Source organism: Macrotis lagotis, chromosome 5 (assembly GCF_037893015.1).
Source record: "Macrotis lagotis isolate mMagLag1 chromosome 5, bilby.v1.9.chrom.fasta, whole genome shotgun sequence".
Classification (NCBI taxonomy): Eukaryota; Metazoa; Chordata; class Mammalia; order Peramelemorphia; family Peramelidae; genus Macrotis; species Macrotis lagotis.
Window position 1 is genome coordinate 4,449,386 of NC_133662.1, and position 10,899 is coordinate 4,460,284.

The 10,899-nt window shown below is 39.5% G+C and overlaps 1 long non-coding RNA gene across 1 annotated transcript in view; it reads left to right on the forward strand.

Moving 5' to 3' along the window:
- LOC141523379 (uncharacterized) overlaps positions 1–8,210 on the forward strand; it is a 17,437-nt gene extending 9,227 nt beyond the window's left edge. The window contains exons 2-4 of the long non-coding RNA XR_012478477.1: positions 5,670–5,742; positions 6,063–6,143; positions 8,045–8,210. This is a non-coding gene — a long non-coding RNA (uncharacterized LOC141523379). The remainder of the gene's footprint in view (positions 1–5,669; positions 5,743–6,062; positions 6,144–8,044) is intronic.
- The last annotated feature ends 2,689 nt before the right edge of the window (positions 8,211–10,899 follow it).

Sequence of the window (10,899 nt, forward strand, 5' to 3'; positions counted from 1 at the left end):
GTTTTTTAAAATCCTATGATCCTATGAATTGTATTAATCTGTGAACCTTGAGTAGGGAGGGAAAGGGAAGGGAAAAGGGAACCTGAGATCACTTAAGATTTTTGTATAATCCTCTCCATTAAATTCCTGCCTTCTCCCTACTACCTCTCCCACCCCTTCCCTACCAAAATAGCATCACATGGGATGTTTGTCACAGTATCTTTTTACCCTTTTTTTACAAAATATGTTCAGTTGATGCCCTTTTGTGTCTGCAACACAATCATTCATTTCCTAACTCTCTCCTGATTCAGATATTGAACCTTCCCTTGAGAAAAAGAACAATTAAGTAAAAACATTGGCTACATAAACCTTGTCTGACAAAGAGTATCATAAATAGTAGCCTCCCGCCTCTCTGCAGGGAGGGAGGAGATTTTCCCATTACTCAGTTCAACTTCCTTTTTAGTGATTTTTTTTCCATAAATATCGGTATACTCATTCCATATAGTGTTCTCTTGGCTCTGCTTATTTCACCCTGTATTGGTTTATGCAAATCTTCCCTTGTTTCTCTTAATTCCTTAAATCTATCATTTCTTGCTGGATAAGATTCTTACTTTCATATGCTTAGACCATCCTCTGATGACTAGTACCCACTTTGTTTTTGGTATTTGGTGATCACAAAGAAAACTTCTGTGAATTTGTTGGTCTGGTTATTGGACCTTTGCTTCAATCTTTGGCTTCTGGGAGTAGAGGCAAGAAGGGAGCAGAATTGCCATTTATATGTCTTGCTTCCTACATGAGACCTCCTCTGATCCCCTCAGCTGCTACTGTTCTCTCTCTACCCCAATTGCCTTGTATTTGGTTTTTTGGCACATGTTTATCTGTCTAGTTTGTTTAGTTTGTTTAGCAGCTAGAGAGTCAGCCATGCAGATAAAAAGTTGGGTTCTGATCTCACTTCTGACATTCGTTTGCTGTGAGAGAAGGTGTTAGCCAGCCAACATTGGGGTGAAAGGAGTCCCCTATTTCACTGAAATCACAAGTTCATTTTCTATCCTAAATGTATACTTGTCATCTCTGATGATAGTAAGTTCCTTGAAGGCAGGCAGGGCTTTTCCACCTTGTCTTTATATCAGTCAGTGAGCATTTCCCCCTCCCCAGGACCTAGCAGACAGAACATTCTAGTTGATTGATTGATTGATTGATTGATTATCTCCATACCTGAATCATAAGCTCCTTGAAGAGATAGACTATAGTATATAGTCTTAAAGTCTGTCTTCTTCCTGGCACCTAATGTAAGACCAGGCCCTTTGTCAAAGCTGAGTAAAATGCTTGTTGAGTGAGTGAATAAATAAATGACTTCTTGTTTTTTTGAATATTGTACAGATGTGTCAGAGGACTGGAACATGGGGTTCTCTGTATGCCCATCCTGCTGACTAAGTTTTTATGTACTGTTCAGGCTGTCTTTTCCCCAGATGTGGGCTATTGCAACTTCTCTCTGATTCCTTGGTATTGCTGGGACAGACTTAGTATTCAGGAGAATGAATGAATGAATCAATCAAAAGTATTTATTAAGCCAACCTCTGGAAATACAAATAAAAAAGCAAGACAGCCTTTGTTCTCAGAAAATTTATATTTCTAAGACAAGACAAGTATAGGGGATATTGCTTGGAGAGGAGGGGAAAGGAGGATCTTATCTTTCCTTCCTGGATCTTTTCCCAGACTTTGCAGTCAAACTGGGGAACAGCTTAAAATATGTTAGAAAAGAGGGTTAAATTAGCAGTCTAGAGACCTGAATTCCAATTCTGTCTCTGCCATTTATTATTTGTTATGACCTAAGGCAAGACACTTCCCTTTTATTGACTTTCAGGTAATTCATTTGAAAAAGAATGAGCTTTGATCTTACATGATCTATAAAGTGTTAAATCCATCTCTTTGCTGAACCCTAGCTAGTATGAAACAGCAGAGTATGAGAGGAAGCTTACTAGACTGGCAATCCAGTCCATGTTATTGATTAGCTCTGAGATATTAAGCAAGCCTTTGGAGCCTCAGTTTCTTCATCTGTCAGATAAAGGTGAGGATGAATTGGAGGAGTGTTGGAATCAACTCCAACCAAATCCTGCCTAGAGAATGATTGAGTTTTCATCTTGAACATTCACCCCTCAGAATGAGCAAAACTTCACATCAGAACTTGATTTATTGTTTTGTGACTTGTCTAGCCAATGACATCACAGGGGATGTCTTGACCTGTGAGTGAATTGGATTTAAAAGAGGCAGAGCTGCACAGTCAGATTCTCTCCTCCAGAGTCATCGAAGTCTATTGGCAAGATAAAAGTCAAGATGACTGGTGATGACCCAGGATGGACTCAGGATGCAGTGGATGATCTTGGCATCTTAGATATCTAACCACATTTTAAAGGCTTTGAAGCCACCTTCATGTACTATGGAATAAATTGTTTTCATCCTCCCATTCCATTGGAGTATATCTTAACATGCTTGGGGTACACGCTCCCCTAACTTATCAGTCGGTTTGAGCCCTATCAGTTACACTCAACCTGGCTTAGACATCTGCCAAGATGGTTTACTGGGCTGTGGCCACTGTACCTGCTGCAAGCTTCTTGGAGCCATAGATGAGAGTTAGAGCAGTGGACACCAAAGGTGGATGAACAGCCCCTGAAAAGGGCTCAGCAAATCCACACACTAGAGGCACTAGTCCTTCCCGAGCAACCCATAGACCCCAGCTTAAGAAAGAATTACTATTATATACTAAACTTTAAAAAAAAAAATGTCATTTGTATATTCGTTTCTTATTCACTAGCACTCCCCTGATGAGATATATGCCTTGAAAAATAGAAAACCCTATAAAAAGGTAAGGAGATTGATAGTGATCTTACATTTTTAGCTGCTGGAAACTTCTCATTCTGATTGAAAACTGTAAATTGGAGGAATGTTAGACTGGAGTGGAGGAAATGATTAGAGATTACTCCATAGAATGGATACTGATGTGCTGTTCATCTCACATCCTAGAAAAGTAAGAAGTAGGATTTGGGGGAGTGGTTCTCATAAAGTATATCTCAGCTCAAGCTCAACTGGTAGGGCAATTCAGTAGTCCTAGGATAATAGGAATTATAACCCAAGGGGAAATGAGTCCCCTTTTATAGGTGGGAAAACTGAGACTTAGAAAAGGGAAATTGATTTTTCTCAGGTTAGCAGCTAATAGTATCAGAGTTGGCAATCTCTGTATTATATTATATCTATAATTATATCACTTTGTACTCTAGACCATCCTGACTTCCGATTAGACAGGCAGGTGTACTGAAGACAGTTTTGGCAGAGACACTGGGCTACAGGAAAGGGAGGAGAGACCTCTGTGTGTGGGGGGTTGGGTGGGGTGGGAGGGGTATATAAGCACACTTCTCTGTGTGGGAGAGTGACAGGCATAGTCTGAAGTCACCTAGTGACACCGCCTTAGCCGCTGGGCAGTGCCAGGTGGGGCTTCCCTGGTTTGCTGGCAACTTAGATTTCTAGGTCACTACACAGGGTGCTTAGCCAAATCCCAGGCTCTGCCCACATCTGGGCCCCTGAAGCCAAGTCCCTCCTCCCTCTATTCAGTCTTCTAGTTCTTCCCCCAGGGCAGATTGGTCCTAGTTTTCACCCTGCTCACTTAATCCTCAAGTTCCATAAGGATCTCAAGTTGGCTCCTTCACATGGGGGTGAAAAACATCATCAGTATGTTACAATAGCAGCCCCCCAATTAAGGTGCCTTTATTTCCTTATCTGGTTCTTCATGCTAAAGCACAGAAATAAGCAGAATCCCTAGAGATGGAACTGGAGAGAAATCAACTTGTTTATTTAGTCTGTTCTGGTGATCCCTGGAGATATTCCTGGTGGGGGGTAGAGAAAGAAGGAGGATGTGCTTGAGGGCATTTTTTTCCTTACTCCATGGTATACCCTCTTGGTCTAGTGACAACTAAGCTGAGAGGAGAAGAGGGTTCTGGCCCTAGCTCAGTCTAACTCCTGCTATCTACCCAAATTCAATTGCAAACATTTAAATTTAAATGTAAATTTTAAATTAAAATTTTTAAATTCATTTTAAAAAAACATTTAAGCATCTACTCTTTATTGCCTTAATACCTTTTATTAGACTCGGGAAGAAAATATAAATTTTACCAAAAACAGACAACAAACAATTAAATTTTAGTAGGGGATTATAACATTTGTTTCTGCAAGAGATTAGTTTTTCCTTAAAAGGTATTTAAACCAACTTTGAGACTTGGAAGGAAATTAAAGGTTCTTATTTCTTGGTCTCCCATATAGAAAATAGAGTTCCAGGCTCTCTCAGATATTTGACTGGCAGACCACTACCAGCAACTCAGAGGTGGGGGAGTATTGCTCAGTTGAATCAACTCAAGGTATCCTCAGGCATATCTTGGTTAAGTATCTTTCTTTTATGGCTAAACAGATTCCTTTTGTTAATTGCTGGATGACCCTGGAGTGTCTCACTGCATTGATTCCACTTTTTTGGAATGCATCTTTCTTTTTCTTCAGTCTTATTTTTCTTGGATTCAGTATGACTTAAAGTGTTAGAGAAATAACCTGAGTTAAGCCCAGCCTATAATAGCATATGTAGATGATTATAACATACACTATTACATGAATTCATTAGAGCATATAACTCAAGAAGGTCACTTATAAGAAGAAACCTTCATATACATACATACATACATACATACATATGTATATATATATATGGGGGTGTGAGTGTATCAAAATATTCATAGCAGCACTATAGCACTATTTGTGGTAACAAAGATCTGAAAATATCAATTAGGGAATAGCTAAACAATTTATACTATGTGATTGCAATGGAATTTTCTCATACTGTAAGAAATGATGAATATAATGAACTAGAGAAACATTAAAAGAGCTAGATGAATTGATGTAGAGCCAAGAAAACAGTATGCTAAATGATTATAATAGCATATAAATAGAAAGAACAATCACCACAAAACCATCAAAAGGGAATGTTGCAGAATTACAAAAAAAGACATTTTATTACCCTAAAGATGAGAGGAAACTCTCCAAACCCATCCCTTTGCAGAAGTGGTGGAGGTCTCTGAGTATGGAACACTGCAATATATTTTCCAGTTTTTTAATGTATCAATTAGTTTTGCCGTATTTTTTCTAGTCCTTTTTTTTAGGGTTTTTTTTTTTCAAGGCAAACAGGGTTAAGTGCTTTGTCCAAGGCTACACAGCTAGGTAATTATTAAGTGTCTGAGACCAGATTTGAACCCAGGTACTCCTGACTTCAAGGCCAGTGCTTTATCCACCACGCCACCTAGCCGCCCCTTAGTCCTTTTCTTTAAAAAAAAAAATATTCTTTGTTATTTGGACCTGGGAGCAAGGAGTAGGGGGGAAGATACTAGGAGAAATTTTGGCAATGTAAAAACAAAAGATGTTAATAATAAAAAAATTTTTTAAAAATAAATATCTAGAAATGAATAAATGACCTTTGGCAAATCCCTTCAGCATTCTAATATCTCAGTTTCCCCATCTGTAAAATAAAGGGGTTAGATTAGATGGCCTTATATATATATATCCCTTCTACCTCCAAATGCAGATCTTAACAAACCTGTAGAAATGCTATTTGAAGTTTATGAGAATCTAAGAGTATCCATCCCTTCTCTGCCCACAAGGAAAGAAAAATCAATCATGAACCTTAGCTGGTCTGATTCCATGGTGCTGATCATAGATTTCCAATACCAGATGGTAAGTCTTGCCCCATGAAGAGAACGGGGCTTAGCAATGGGAATATAACTGATGTCACAACTTGTCCTTTTACCTGTGCTCAGGATAATGAAGGTCCTAGGAAAAAGACTGAAAAGTGAATTCTCAGGTTCTGAAACATAGAGGTGTCTGATTGCCTGCCCTTTGCCTTTCATCCTCACTTTACCTGAATTGGAAGTCAGTGGGGGGAGCATATGCTGATGATGGGTAGTAAACCTCACAGTAGAAGGAGAGGCATTAACTCTGGACCTTGGCTCTGCATTGATTCATGTAACTCTTTTAATGTTTCTTTTGGCTTTCAGGATTCTGTATTTCTCCTGTCCTTCCACTTCCCTCAAGATTATTGATTGACACTCTCATCACTGCTGTTGGAAACCTCACAGGTATGGCTAAGTGGGAGTCCCCTCTGAATTTGAATTTCTGGACTTCTAGAAAGTAGACTAGATTAGCCTGGGCTGGGGCTAGCTAGCTACAGCTGCTGATACTATGGGATGTGGACTTGGGACATTGACCATCAGAGGTGAGACTGCAGAAGTGACCTGGCATGGTGAGATGAAAAACCTTTAGTTAGGGGTTCAAGACCCACCCTACTCCTTAAATGAATCTGGAAAAGTCACTTCACTTTGTGGGCCTCAGTTTGCCCATCTGTAAAATGAGGGAATTAGACTAGGTGACTGATCTTGGAATAAGGGCAGAGATCCTGCAACTGGCAGTTTTTGATAGACCCCAAATTAGTAAGCAAGAAGAGAAAGACTTATTCTTCTCACAAGTTTTTACCTTGATGTAGTCTGTGACCTGGACACAATCCTCTCCCTTTATTCTTCTTCCATGAGAATTTTGGATACTTGTAGCTTGAGAATTTCTCTTGCTCTATCTATACCCAAAACCCCCAAATTGGGGGGGGGAAGAAAATGAGGGAAGGTTTGGAAGATTTTTGGAAATGTATTATTCATATGAGAGCATTTAATCTATTTTCATTTTTGCTGTGCCTAATAAACTAATAAACATTTTGCTGTGCCTAATAAAATATGACATAGTATATTAAATGTCTGAGTCCTGTGAATGTAGAAAATCATAGCTAGAAAGAAGATATGAAGTGGGGCTTTAAAACTTCTTACAAATCATATACTTTAGATATTTTAAATAATATTCTTGTTTGATCCACTAGATTAAATTCTGAACCAAGACAACAAACATATCACTAAAAGCCATGGGCTTGTTCCCAGTTTGGGGGAGGGAGGAAAATAGTTTAGGTATCTGTAAACCAAATACCACCTGGTGGACATAAGGGGTGCTGCAGCTTCTCCTGCACTGTGCCTGAGAGATCTGGGGTGACTAGTGGGCTGGTGTCTTAAAGCGAACATTACCTTGTAGATAACTAAGATATTATACTGCTTGTTGGATAATTAACACAGTGACACCCTGCCCTTCTTTAGGATTATGGTTGTTAGGATTAGAGGAAAAAAACATAAATGTGTAACAGACTGACAGGCCTGTCAGTAAGTGACATCTGGGATGGGCTACAAGGGTCTAGTGTTGAGGTAAGCAGCAAATTGTTGGTGTCAGCAATCGTTTTCTTTCAGTTTTCCAGACTCAAATGTTCTGAGCTTGTTTTTATATCCAGGATTGAATACTATCTTTGCTATCCAGCTTCCTCTGAATTCCTGTTAGTTCAGAGATTTTCAGTCTATTTTTGTGTTTTGAGCTCTCTTTGGCAGTCTGGGGAAGCCTATGTAACCTTTCTCAGAATAATATTTTTAAATACCTAAAATAAAATACAAAAGTTTGTAAAGGAAACCATTCAATCATAGTTGCCAGTTTTTTAAAAAACCAAGATCAAGATAGAACCTCCTGTTTTAGATAAAAAAAAGATGCTATTCCATAGACAAAATTATTTATGAGGACCATAGTTAACACATTATTTACTTGGTGTTTGGGGAACAGGGCAAAAGAGGAGGGGGAAAGGGATGGAAAGGGGACATGGGAAAAAAAATTAGACTTCATGGAAGAAGAGTCAGTTGGGATGGAGCTCTTCATAGTCTGGGCTGACACAGAAACAACTCCCTCTGTCCAATGGGAGAAGGATTTCCTGAACATGACTAGGTGAGGTGAAAGAAGATACTTCTCTACCAAGGGAGGGTTTTGTTATTTTTCCTCTTCTTTCTGAGACAACTGGACAAGAAATTGTCCTATCTAGACCGAAGACTTGAATAGCTAGCTGCTTCATACATACATCAATGTTGGCACATGTAGATACAAATCAAAACTTTTGTTTTACACATAGATGCCCAGTCTGGAGAGTTCTGGGGGGGACAAAGTGAAGAAGAATGGATAGTAATTTAACAAAGAGATGAGGTGACGGCATTCTAAACATGAGTAATAATTGTGAATATAGACAGGAAGATGAAAAAGTATGGACTGTCTTCATGCCAATAGCCCAGCTCAGAGTGTCACTGCAACCTCAAGATTAAAATGTAATTTGGAAAATATTTAACAAAACAAATAAATTTTTTGTTGTTGTTGTTGACTCTTCATGACTCTATTTGAGGGTTGGTTTTTTTTTTTAGGCTTGCCCAAGGCCACACAGTTAGGTAATTATTAAGTGTCTGAGGTCATATTTGAACTCACTGGGACACCTAGACAACCCCCAATTTCAGGTTTTCTTGACAAAGATCCTGGAATGGTTTACCATTTCCTTCTACAGCTCATTTTACAGATGAGGAAACTGAAGCAAACAGTGAAATGACTTGTCTAAGATCAGACAGCTAGTGTCAGAAACCAGATTTGAATTCAAGTAGAGGAATCTTCCTGACTCCAGGTCTGGCACTTTCACCATCTAGCTGCTAACTGAGTCACCTAGCTGCCCAAATAAAAATATGAAAGGACATAGATAATAATATCTGATTTTCTAAATCAATATATGACTCCAGTGATCCTTATGTCCTATTTAGTGGCTCCCTTCCTATTTGATTTGATATCACTGGTCCAGTTTATCTGCATTGTAGAGTACATAGAGGTGAAACTATAAGGATAAGGTGAGGGGCAGCTAGGTGGTACAGTGAATAGGGCACCGGCCTTGGAGTCAGGAGGACCTGAGTTCAAATATGAGCTCAGACACTTAATAATCACATAACTGTGTGACCTTGGGCAAGCCACTTAACCCCATTGCCTTGCAAATATCTAAAATAAATAAATTAAAAAGTATAAAGTAACACCAGATTTTGGTAGGCCTTAAATACCAATCTAAGGGAGCCAAACTTTGTTCACAGCAGGCAGTAAGAGAACCACTAAAAGGCTTTGAATAGAGGAATGATAGGACCAGGTCCATACATTCCAGGGGAAAATAAGCAAGATGATTGGAGAGGGAAGGGAATGGAGGCAAGAATACTTATTAGGAGGTCAATGGCAAGAGTTTAGATGGATGGTAATGTGGGATTGTTCTAGGGTAGAGGCAGTGGAAGGGGAAGATGGATGGAGAATCACATAACAATCATATAACAATTTGGAAGCTGACCAGCTCTGAGAGGTAAAGAAAGGAAAGTCAAAATAACCCCAGCATCTTGGTACAATGAACAAAAGCAATCAAGAAAAGTAAAAGAGTTTTGGGACTATGATTTAGACATGTTAAGAAAAATCAAATTCTTTCTACACTAGAGATCTACTTAGTAAGAGTACAGTGTGAAAGGCCCAGAGAAAAGATGAGAAGGCATGGCATCTGGAGTGAAGGAAGTACAACTGACCCAAGATGGTAGCTGAGTCTGGGCAACTATGGAGGATTGTTCCTTAAACAATGAACTTTTGTTATGTGCGGCAAGAACAATGCACTTTAGACACTGGGGGAGATAGAAAGATTAGATATCATCCCAGCCTAGTGGAACTTCTAGACTTATCTCTCTACTAAGTGGAATAAGATATACATCTGGAGTAGGGAGGGACTCTCAGGGAATCCCTCTCTTTGGTTCCAAATATTTAAAATATGACAATAAAACAAAGGCTGAGATATCATTGTTCAGTGACTTACCTAAGGTCACATAGTTGCAATGTATCTGAGGCAGGATTTGAATTTAGGAAGATGAGTCTTCCTGAATTCAGACCTGGTCTTCTATCTACTGTTTTTATATAGCACTTAAAACTTTGGTAGGTAGGTTTTGTTATTATACCTTAGGAAACCAAGATAAAATGAATTGCCCAGAGCCATGCAGCTAGTATCTTGAGAATGGATTTGAGCTCTCAGCTACTAGACTCCAGGACCAACATTATCCATTGAACAACCTAGCTACCTTTGTGAAAAGTAATTTTCCCCCTACTTTTTTTTCCAGTTAATTTTTCCAATGTCTATGGTACTTTGAGGCTTATAAAAGGACCTGGGTTCAAATCTCAACTCCATTTTGACATTTGGTTAGTCACCCTCTCTAGGTTTCTGGGTAAAATGCTGAGGTTGACCTAGATGAGATTACTTTCAGCTTTAGACATTAGGTGAATCCTTATGAGGCAATTATTCCCATTTTACAGGGGGAGTTGGAGGCCCAGACAGGCTAAGGAACCAAGACTAGTGGGTGTTCAAGGATCGAAAATAGTTTGGGACAGAGCCAGAATTAGAGACCTTACCACTTAGTAGCAGCTGCCTTTGTATAAGCTACACTTCCAGACATAACATGTCTCCCAAACTTAGATGACTAGAGGAGAGAGGGGATGGTTCTGTGTAATCTCATCTCCACTACTAGAAAAATAACTCCATTTGTCCAGGAGCACCAGTTGCCCTGGGCTCTTGATGGATTGGTAGCATCCTTTGGTATGAGTCAGCATCCTTATTTGGGCAGAAGGGGGAGGGGATAAGTGAGATTTCCAGGTACATGTGTGGTTGTATGTCTGTAGACCCACCAACCTGGGAGCTTTGTGCTTCTTGTCAAATGCATGTGAGTATGAATTTCAGCCTTGTTGGAAGTATGTATGTATGAATATTTGTGCATCCCTCTATACATGTTTGATTTTTGTGTCCGTGTTTTTGCATTTCTGGAGATGGGTCAGGGGTTGGGGAGGGGGGGATATGTGTGGGCATGAGCATCTGTCTGGCTTTCCAGGCTCAGCCAAGGTCACTGTGTCAAAGGAGCATTTCTGACACTTTCTCTGCCCGTGATC